This window comes from Xenopus laevis, chromosome 6L, assembly GCF_017654675.1.
Source record: "Xenopus laevis strain J_2021 chromosome 6L, Xenopus_laevis_v10.1, whole genome shotgun sequence".
NCBI lineage: Eukaryota > Metazoa > Chordata > Amphibia > Anura > Pipidae > Xenopus > Xenopus laevis.
Window position 1 is genome coordinate 30,051,434 of NC_054381.1, and position 12,240 is coordinate 30,063,673.

Consider the following 12,240-nt stretch of genomic DNA (forward strand, 5'->3'; position numbering starts at 1 on the left):
TTCCATAAATGTATCTTGATAGCAGCACAAGTGGATCATTAACAGATACAGCAGAATCATTCAGAACTGAACAACAAACTGCTGAACCCAGGTTTCTGTATGGATATCTATAAAAAGTATTTTGCTTTTGATGAACAACTGAGGGAAACAAGAGAAATAGAAAAAGAAAAATGCAAAGAAAAAAAGGTGCACAGGTGGAACTCAGATTCATTTAAACTATCATAGCAACTATCTTTATTCTGGGATGAGTGCATTGTTCTCCCCAATGGCCACATTTAAAAAAACTTCAATGTCAATTTCCTAGCTGCCCCTGGTCATGTGACTTGTGCCTGCACTTTAGGAGAGAAATGCTTTCTGGCAGGCTGCTGTTTTTCCTTCTCAATGTAACTGAATGTGTCTCAGTGAGACATGGGTTTTTACTATTGAGTGTTATTCTTAGATCTACCAGGCATCTTGTGTTAGGGAGCTGTTATCTGGTTACCTTCCCATTGTTCTTTTGTTTGACTGCTGGGGGGGGGAGGGAGTGATATCACTCCAACTTGCAGTACAGCAGTAAAGAGTGATTGAAGTTTATCAGAGCACAAGTCACATGACTTGGGGCAGCTGGGAAATTTACAAGGCCCATGTTAGATTTCAAAATTGAATATAAAAAAATCTGTTTGCTCTTTTGAGAAATGGATTTCAGTGCAGAATTCTGCTGGAGCAGCACTATTAACCGATTCATTTTGAGAAAAAAAAAGTATCCCTTTAAGGCTACAAATGGATTTCTATTACTCATCTTTCTATTTAGTTCCTCTCCTATTCAAATTCCAGTCTCTTAGTCAAATCAATGCATGGTTGCTAGGGTCATTTGAATTTGAAATAATAAAAAATGAAAACCAACTGCAAATTGTCTCGATATCACTCTCGACATCATAAAAAAAAGTTAATTTAAAGTAGAACAACTCCTTTAGTGTAAACAAAAAGATAGTTCAAGACGGCAAATGCAATGTGCAATATGGAATTGCGGCTGCAAATCTCCATGTTTTTTACCCACGTGACATGGCAGTATTTTCACCACACTTCCAGCATTATTATAACCATACACAGTATTGTATTTGCTGCAATAGCAGCAAGTGAGTCAAAATGAACATGATTGCACTAGAATTGGACGCAAGCTGTGTCGGGATGTGGTTTTAAAACATCATTACTGAGGGATTCCTGGGTGCACCTATTGATGCAACCCAATGAGGTATCCCTGGAGCTACAGCCATGTGCAGGGTGGTGGAAACTCCAGGTTTCTACAGTGTCAGTAGATGCACTTGCACACACTTCAAGGTTTGGGACAATACAACTAACTCACTTCCCACAGGGCTGGGGAAGAGGCTAATAGTTAGGAGGTCAGTGTAACAACAGTGTGGGTTCATGTGTTTGGAAAAGTTGTATGTGCCCCAAAGTCTGCATGTAGCATATAAAGCTATACTCATCCAGTAAAAAAAAAAATTTCAAAAAGAAGAAAAAATGTGTTTTCTCTTTCTCTGAAATGTGTGTATCAGGATGTTGCATCCTTGGAGACTAAGCTTTTGAAAAAATCCCAGAGCAATTTCTGAGAAAATATGCTCCAGAGAGATGCACCGGTGAGTTTGATGCAGTAGATGTTACAGGTACATATAAGTCCTGGTCAATCAATCATTTGATTCCCCCAGCATATAAAATACAATATTTCTGAAAAGTTCTGGCAGACAGATTTTGCTTTTATAGACTTTTTTCGTGATGCTATATTTTTTTATTTGTTAGGTAAGCGCAGAATGCATTTTTGAAAAATAAATAACTCTGTCCGCGGATTCTGCGAAGGGGAGGCATATTTATTTGAACGTCTGCGCTCCTATTTGTACAAACATTGAAGGAAAACATATTTATGTGGATGATAACATAAAAACAGATGGTATTCTGGAAACAAAACTTTGACACAAAATAGTTATTCACAAATGCAGTTTGTTTTCATGAAAATATTACATTCAGAACACAACTTTGCTTATTCATTATTAGGGATGTAGCGAACTGCCGATTTGGTGTTCGCGAACGCCGTTCGCGAACACCGGCAAAAAATGCGAACGTTCGCGAACAGTTCGCGAACTTCGAACACCCGCTAAAATCGTTCGATTCGAACGATCGAAGGATTTTAATCGTTCGATCGAAGGATTTTCATTCGAATCGAACGATCGAAGCCATTAGATCGAATGATTTTCATTCGATCGAATGCTTACAATCGTTCGAACGAATGGAAATCGTTCGATTTTTAGCGGTCGAAGGAATTCGAATGGTCGAACGATCGAACGCGAACTCAAAATGTGAACGTTCCCAAACGTTTGCGAACATTCGGCGGACGCGAACGGTCGAAGTTCGCGCGAACTAGTTCGCGGGCGAACAGTTCGCTACATCCCTATTCATTATAACAGCGCCCATGCTGAAAATCAAGTAGCAACTGAGCATGTTCCAGGGCAATTATGTAGGTCTTAGGTGCTAAACTCCTTTCAAAGTTGATTCTATTTTAAATTAGAGACAAGATTAGAGCTGAGTGGCTTTGGTTTGAATCAAGTGAAATTAGGGCTCATTTAAAACCACAACTGCAGTTGTATTCAGTCATTGCACCCATTGATGTCATTCATTATAGGGCAGCTAAAAATAATAACCTCCACTGGAGATGCTGACTAACATATTCTAAATGGGGTTACAATAGAATTTTCCTAAGAGAAACCCCCTTTGGATCAGCCCACTCTCTATGTGCATGCATGTGACATACTGTAGGATCAAAAGACGCACACTGCAGCAATGGAGCACATGCTCATTTTTAGTGATGGGCAAATCTGTGCAGATTTGCCGAACATTTCATGAATTTACAGTGAAATGCCGAAAAATTTAAACCAGTGGGTGTCAAAATATTATTTTGACGCATGACAATTTTTATGCGCACGCCAACTTTGACGCGTGACAATTTTTTTTTGATTTGGCAGTTTTTTTGCTGGTGAATTGTCGCCCAGTTTTGCAAATTAATTTGATTGTGGAAATTCACGGCAAATTTATTTCTGGTGAATTTATTCGTCCCATCTCAACTCATTTTGCACATGTGTGTACGCCAACTAGGGGCTTTTCTTAGAAAATTACTTTTGTTACCTCCATCCAGAGTGTGGACACTTTTAGCTGGCACTTCCAATGAAGGAAACATTTTTTTAGGTGATAGATGCCCTTAAAGGGCATGCAAAGGCAAAAAAATAAAATCCCATTTTTACTTTCTTGAATGAAAAAGAAACCTATCTCCAATATACTTTAATTCAAAAATGTGTACCGTTTTTATAAGAAACCTGACTGTATGCAGTGAAATTCTCCCTTCATTTACTGCTGTGGATAGGAATTGTCAGACGGTCCCTAACTGCTGAGCAGGGAAACAATCATACTTATGAACAGCAGGGGGAGCCCCCATCTTACTTCCCAGCCATGCAGAACTCAAGCAGCTTTGTTTATGACGATCCCTAAGCATCCCAGACCACACTGAGCATGTGCACAGTCTTGGTCTTGCAAAGATGTTTAACAAAGTTACAAGATGGTGACCCCCTGTAGCCAACTTTGAAAGCATAAATCATTTGTTTGATTAGGCTTGTGGTGCAGTAAGTTCATGTTTATATTTAGTATACAAAATACAGCATTTCTAGCCTTATTCTATTTTAGACTTTACATGCCAGTTAAAGGTACTTGTGTCCAAAGTCACTCCTGGTACTTTGAAATATTACTACCTCCTGTTTTGAGTCTTGTGCAAGTAAACATATGGACACATGGGCTTCCTGGAGATACTTCCACCTTCAAGCCAGAGGTAGCGTCACAGTTCCCACAGTGGCTAGAGTCAATATGTGTGGCAAATTTGTGCCTAAAGAATTGGGCACAGCTAAGAATTATGCCATTTGACTGTCAGTGCATTTGTGTCCCGAAAACCTGCTAAATCAGACCATTTTGAAACATCTCTATTCTTGTGCAGGAAGCATGGGGGGAAAATATTTCATTAATGGTGAAAAAACTTTTTAATTGGGTCTGTAATTTGCTCAGGCCAAAGCTGCAATGTGCTGCAAAGATAAGGTTTTGTGGAACATTACTGGATATAATGTATATTATAATATTTAATTAAAGACCAAGATACAACAGTCAATATAGCTTTAACCCACAAAGGTGCAATAATTACACAATGAGCAATCCTAACGAGGCACCCGCTAATGGGTCTTTTGTTGAGATACACAAATCATCTGTATGTCATTTGTACCATTATTAAATCCCATTAATCATCTCATAAGGAAAAAAAAGAACAGAAGAAATAGCATGAAGAAGGATACGATTTGCTCATTTTCCTATAGTATTTGTTTTTTTTCTTGCTTCTTTATGAGGTATGTGTGGTACCTGCATGCCAATGTGCATTTCAAGGACAATCCACACTAAAATGCTTGAATTAATACAATCATTAAAAAGTATGGAAATATTAGAAAATCAAAAACAAGGGGACTTCTCAAATACTAATGTGCCGCTGTTATTGACAATATTAATATATGATTTTTTTCAGTTTTATTTACAATATTGACATATTCCCTCGACACTTGTAATACGAATTCCAATGCCTCTGTTTATTTTTGTACAGCAGTAAAGTGACTGAAGTTTATCAAAGCACAAGTCACATCACTGGGGGCAGCTGGGGAACTAACAATATGTCTAGCCCCATGTCAGATTTTAAAATTAAATATAAATAAAATCTGTTTGGTCTTTTGAGAAACAGATTCCAGTGCAGCATTCTGCTGGAGCAGCACTATTAACTGATGTGTTTTGAAAAAAAACATATTTTCCCATAACAGTATCCCTTTAAGGATTAATGATATCTTAATTATGATCAACCTGTATTGGGTTAAAACCAATTGAACCTTTAAAAAGTGGTTAGTCAGCAATTTAAACTTTAGACAGCATTTACAATCATCCACAAAATGTTAGAAAAATGGGAACAAATGATGACACATGAGCAATCTAGGAGCCCATCAATGTCAAAAGAGGTACTGCTTCCTAGAGGAGAAATGAAACATTGCATTGTTTCACTAAAAGGGCATGTAAAGTCTAAAATAGAAATGCTGTATTTTGTATACTAAATATAAACATGAACTTACTGCACCACAAGCCTAATCAAACAAATGATTTATGCTTTCAAAGTTGGCCACAAGGGGTCACCATCTTGTAACTTTGTTAAACATCTTGGCCTGACCCTGACCCTGCACATGCTCAGTGTGGTCTGGGCTGCTTAGGGATCATCATAAACAAAGCTGCTTGAGTTCTGCATGGCTGGGAAGTAAGACGGGGGCTCCCCCTGCTGTTCATAAGTTTGATTGTTTCCCTGCTTAGCAGTTAGGGACGGTCTATTAGGGACAGTAAATGAAGGGAGAATTTCACTGCATACAGTCAGGTTTCTTATAAAAACAGTACACATTTTTTAATTAAAGTATGTTGGAGATAGGTTTCTTCTTCATTAAAGAAAGTAAAAATGGGATTTTATTTTTTTTCCGTCACATGCCCTTTAATGCAAAACAGCGATCACATTTATAGAAGTTGTAAATAAAAATATGAAAACTTTACTTTTGCATTTTTGTCGAGTTGGCAGTACTTGTATTTACCCTTTGGAGGTCTGACAAAGGAGATCAACTAGTATTAAAAAAAAGTGCAGAAGCAATGTAATAAAAATTAGGAATGAGACAATATTCAGCTAAATGCATATTGCTGTATGCAATTCATTATATCATTCACAAACTGAATGTATAAAATAAAGTGATCCATTTCTATGTGGATGGGGGGTTTTCATCTCCTTGCTTAGTAAATCCAAATAAGGGTTTACTTCGCTATAGGCTACTCTATCACCAGATTTTCCAGGTTATTCATTCCCCTATGAAGCTGGGAGTTACCTATTGCCCAGGAATGCTTGATGGGCCCCCTAACCTCTACAAGGGACAGGATCTTAGAGTTCAGCCTGAACCGTTGCCTGGTTGGAGCCAACTCCTTTTTTTGGCTTTCAGCCATAACATTGCTTATGCAAAGTGACTACATTTCACAAACTTTATAGACTGGAATATCTAAAACATATTATTTTATAAGTAGAAATAGGGAAAAAATAACACTGTTCATTTCTCAGAATCTCAGAATGTTTTAATAGATGACTTGCCAATATCAAGAAATCTTGTTAGATCTTAAGAATGCAGAACGTGAAGAGAAGATTACAGAGCAACTAAAATTGTATTCCTATACTTCCAATATTATAATGCATTAGCATAAAATTTGTATATCAATTGAATAGCTAGAAATAAATAGTTGGTCCTGATTAGAACCATCATTAAAAATTCTTCTCAGTCACATCCATTATTAATTCCCCCATTAATGTAAAAATGTTTATTCATTGTAATCTACCGGAAACACTGTAAACATATTCCTATTTAAAAGCCTTATCCCCCTGAGGAACGTGATCTTTTCATTCAGGATTTAGGAACTACATTCTTAGTAGTAGAATTATGTGAAAATAAACAATTTGTTTTAAAATGTACCGTATACAGGTATGGGACCTGTTATCCAGAATGCTCGGGACCTGGGGTTTTCCTTATAATGGATCTTTCTGTAATTTGGGTCTTCATGCCTTAAGTCTACTAGAAATTCATTTAAACATTAAATAAACCCAATAGGTTGGTTTTGTTCCAATGAGGATTAATTATATCTCAGTTGGGATCAAGTACAAGCAATTGTTTTATAATTACAGAGAAAAAGGAAAAAATTTTAAAAAATTTGGATTATTTGGATAAAATCTAGTCTATGGGAGACAGCCATTCCGTAATTCGAAGCTTTCTGGATATCGGGTTTCTGGATCCTATACCTGTACTTGTATTAAAAAATAGTAAGACAAAATTTATAATGACCAGACCACTTGCTGAATTCTCTAAAGGTTTTATGTAAAATTGATAAATTTGTGTTGTCTTACCAATGTCAGTATATGGTATGGATGCACCCAGTCCATCATTTTTGGATATTCAGATTTAACAACAATTTTGAAATTGTTTTATCTTCGATCTTCGACCAAGTATTTGGTTAATAGTTGACAGATTTCAGATTTGATTCACCTTAATTTGAGACCTGGAATCTTAAAATAATGATAGATTTGGTGTATACCAGATTTTGTCCTCCTTCATAATTATTAATGATCCTTTTACAATAAACCTGCAAAGGTGGAGGTCCAAAGTCCTATGATTTTCCACTCAAAAATAGAGTGCTCTACCTACTATAATACCTATGTGGTACCAGGTGCAAATGCAGTATAGCGAACCAAACGTACCTAGGGTCAAAATTAAATCCAAGCACCTTAGTCGCTGCAGCACACTGGAAACTGGCAATTTGCTCAAAAAAAGTAAGGCTCAAAGAAGACATGTAAAGCAGACAACATTTTGTACCCCACTGGTAGGGATGTAGCGAACGTCGGAAAAAAAGTTCGCGAACATATTCGCGAACTTGCGCAAAAACGCGAGCGGTTCGCGAATGGTTCGCGAACCCCATAGACTTCAATGGGAAGGCGAACTTTAACATCTAGAAAAGACATTTCTGGCCAGAAAAATGATTTTAAAGTTGTTTAAAGGGTGCAACGACCTGGACAGTGGCATGCCAGAGGGGGATCAAGGGCAAAAATGTATCTGAAAAATCTGCCTGTGTGTGCTTGGAAGAGATAGTGTAGGGGGAGAGCTGTTAGTGATTTCAGGGACAGATGATAGTAAGTTTGCTGGCTAGTAATCTGCTTGATACTGCTCTGTATTGGAGGGACAGAAGTCTGCAGGGATTTGAGGGACATTTTAGCTTAGGTAGCTTTGCTGGCTAGTAATCTACTGTTCTCTTTAAACAACTGCCATACGTTGACCTTGTAGGCATTGTTTGCCCAGTTTTTTGGACGCAGCCACTGAAGCACAGTTGCCAGAAAAAATATGCCATATAAATGCTGAAAATAGTCATTTTTCGCCATACGTTGACCTTGTAGACATTGTTTGCCCAGTTTTTTTGGACGCAGCCACTGAAGCACAGTTGCCAGAAAAATTATGCCATATAAATGCTGAAAATATAAATTTTTTTGGTTGCAGCCACTGAAGCACAGAGGCCAGAAAAATTATGCCATATAAATGCAGAAAATATGCATTTTTTTGGTCGCAGCCACTGAAGCACAGTTGACAGAAAAATTATGCCATATAAATGCTGAAAATATAAACTTTTTTGGTTGCAGCCACTGAAGCACAGAGGCCAGAAAAATTATGCCATATAAATGCAGAAAACATGCATTTTTTTGGTCGCAGCCACTGAAGCACAGTTGACAGAAAAATTATGCCATATAAATGCTGAAAATATAAATTTTTTTGGTTGCAGCCACTGAAGCACAGTTGCCAGAAAAAATATGCCACATAAATGCTGAAAATAGTCATTTTTTGCCATATACGTTGAGTCAACGTATGGCAAAAAATGACTATTTTCAGCATTTATATGGCATATTTTTTCTGGCCTCTGTGCTTCAGTGGCTGTGGCCAAAAAAACTGGGCAAACAATGCCTACAAGGCCAACGTATACACTACTACAGCGGTGGATACGGATTACGTAAAATATATGAATGCTGCTTGAAAAAAGTGACTCCGGTGTTTTTTCTGGAGACGGTAATATTATGGATATTTAGACAGAATGGGAACAAGGTCACACAGCTCGATGGCGGGTTGAAGAAAACAGTGTGCAAATAATGCCTACAAGGCCAACGTATACACTACTACAGCGGTGGATACGGATTACGTAAAATATATGAATGCTGCTTGAAAAAAGTGACTCCGGTGTTTTTTCTGGAGACGGTAATATTATGGATATTTAGACAGAATGGGAACAAGGTCACACAGCTCGATGGCGGGTTGAAGAAAACAGTGTGCAAATAATGCCTACAAGGCCAACGTATACACTACTACAGCGGTGGATACGGATTACGTAAAATATATTATGGCTGCTTGAAAAAAGTGACTCCGGTGTTTTTTCTGGAGACGGTAATATTATGGATATTTAGACAGAATGTGAACAAGGTCACACAGCTCGATGGCGGGTTGAAGAAAACAGTGTGCAAATAATGCCTACAGGGCAAATAATGCCTAAAAGGTCAACTTATACACTACTACAGCGGTAGTAAAATAAAAAAAAGTAAAATAAAAAAAAATGAATATTAAAAAAAAAAAATTAAAGTTGGTGCTGCTGAACTACTAGGAGCAGCAGATTAGCACACCAGTCCCACTCCCCAACACTGCTAGACTAATAGCACTGGGCTCTTATAGTAGTAGTAGTAGTAGTAGTAGTAAAACAACAAAAAAATAAATAAAAGCAGTCCTTACAAGGACTACTGTTATTGCAGCAGTCAGCAGATGAGATCAGAAGCAGGACAGCTGCCCACTGCAGCTACATACAGAGCACTGCAGTAGAAGGTAGATTACTAGCCAGCAAAGCTACCTAAGCTTAAATGTCCCTCAAACCCCTGCAGACTTCTGTCCCTCCAATAACAGAGCAGTATCAAAACGATTACTAGCCAGCAAACTTTCAACTGTCCCTGAAATCACTAACAGGCAGCAGCTCTCTCCCTACACTATCTCTTCAGCACACACAGGCAGAGTGAAAAAACGCTGCAGGGCTTCGGTTTTTATAGGGAAGGGGAGTGGTCCAGGGGAGAGCTTCCTGATTGGCTGCCATGTACCTGCTGGTCTGGGGTGAGAGGGCAAAAAAAAGCGCCAACAATGGCGAACCCAAAATGGCGAACGTCGCGCGACGTTCGCGAACTTCCGGCGAGCGCGAACACCCGATGTTCGCGCGAACAAGTTCGCCGGCGAACAGTTCGCGACATCTCTACCCACTGGGTCCTTTATTAAGCCTGGCTTGATAAAGGTCCCAGTGGGGTCCGAAATGTTGTCTGCTTGATATGTCTACTTTGAGCCAATAAATCCCTTTTTTGAGCAAATTGCCAGTTTCCAAAGTCTTATGAAGGGCATGGCCAGACAAAAGTAGCCAAAATGGAAAAGAATAGGTATTGCAGCAATAGCAGACACCTCATTGATAGGCTCGTAGTCTATAAGTTGACATAAAAGCATATATATATCCCGAACCTTTGGACCTACTTAGTAATCACTGATTTGGAAAACACAAGTATTATACGAGAGAAAGGCTATTTATAATTGTTGATGATTATTAACAGTGGCATGACTATTATTATATCCCCATGGTAACTTGCCAACATTAAAATCACCGAAACACTGAAAATACTTGATAACAAATGAACAACAATTTTCATAGCTTTGTGCAATCTACTGGATTCACATACCTCAAATACTATGCTATTGTTTGAATGACTTATTGACAATTGGCAAATAAAAGTACTTTTTCCCCCCATTTGTTTCTTCTGTGATTACATCTAATTATAATCTGCATTGAAAGTGAAAAAAAGAAAAGATTGCATTGTGCACAAAGATAAAAGCTTTCTCCCCCCTGTTTTCTCTCGTTTTTTTTTCAAATTCTCACGCAGCTCTTTTAAATGGAGACACTTTTTTACAGTAGAATTGGATTTCCACTACTAATTAAGATTTCTTTGATAAAAATTCTCTAGAGATTTGACTTAATACAGACAAAGGGAAAAAACCCGACATACATTGTGCACTTCAGACATTTGAATCACTAGAACTGACTTAACGTTCTATTGGCAACTCGGGAAATTGCATTGTTCGTGGGGCACACATAAATACAATCTGAGCTCTAATGAAAGGTCAGGAAACATAAAAATGTATGGCGCTTGCTTCACTATACCACTAGTAACAGTTATGTCCCATTCAGACATAAAGGTAATCGTACATTTATTATTATTATTGGTTCTTTGTTCTTGAGTAAATAACCGTTACTGCAATGGACTCTAGTTCAATTCAAATAAGTGCAAACAAATCATTAGTATTTCTTCTAACCTGGCTCAAAAGAAGCTTTATACATATATTACTATAGTTACAAAGAAAGTAATATACAGGTATGGGATCTGTTATTCAGAAACCCATTTTCCAGAAAGCTCAGAATTACAGAAAGGCCATCTCCCATAGTCATTTTAGAAATGATTTCTTTTTTCTCTGTAATAATAAAACGTTATACTTGATCCCAACTAAGATATAATTAATCCTTATTGGGAGCAAACCCAGATTATTGGGTTTATTAAATGTTTAAAAGATTTTCTAGTAGACTTAGGGGGTTATTTATCAAGCTCTGAATATCCGAACCTCGAATAACTCGTAGTTTTTGAGGCAAAAAAACCCTATAATTTTTTTTGAGATTTATTAAAATCCGATGGTCTAAAAAACTCAGAATCTGAAACCCCGGCATCTAAAAGCTCTCGAGGTCCTGTATAAGTCAATGGGGAAGGTTCCAGTGTCTGCGCTGATGTTGGTACAGATATCCGATGATTTTGTGGTTTCTGCGCAAAAAAACTCCGTAGACAATTCAGAGTTTCCGGAGTTTGCCCGACCCTATTTTTTATGCCTTTTTTCTTCATAAATAAGGTTCGTTCGGGAAAGTCAGAGTTGCTCAAAGTTTGATATTAGAAATACTGAGATGAATTTGGGCCTTGATAAATAACCCCCTTAATGTATGGAGATCCGAATTACGAAAACATCCATCATCCAGGAAAACTCCAGGTCCCAAGCATTCTGGATAACAGGTCCCATATCTGTATACAGCATATTAAAGGACCTCTGCAGAGACCTCACTTAGGAACTGCTCCATGTACCTGGTAATATAAGGTAGAGTAGCACTTCTGCTACTTTCTGCCCATTAGCTCTCGGGTAGTGATAACAAACCAGGAACATCTTCCGGTCTAAATCTGACCTGAAAAAGTCAAAGGTCAAAAAACATGAATAAAAGAGCAGCAGCCTAATCAAGCCCATCCCCTCAAGCAAAACAAATAAGGTCTTTTCACCAAAAGAAAGACACTGAAATGATACAGAATCGACTACCAAAGGATCTGTTCTTGAGCAATTGTGTAGATCCCTTGGGACTTGGAAACATTTTTTCAAAAGGTCATTCTATGTTATTATTTCTTTGAGTAATCATTAAAGCATATTAATTCCCTGGATAGTATCTGTCTAACATCTTTGGAATTTGAAAGGAATTTCATTATCT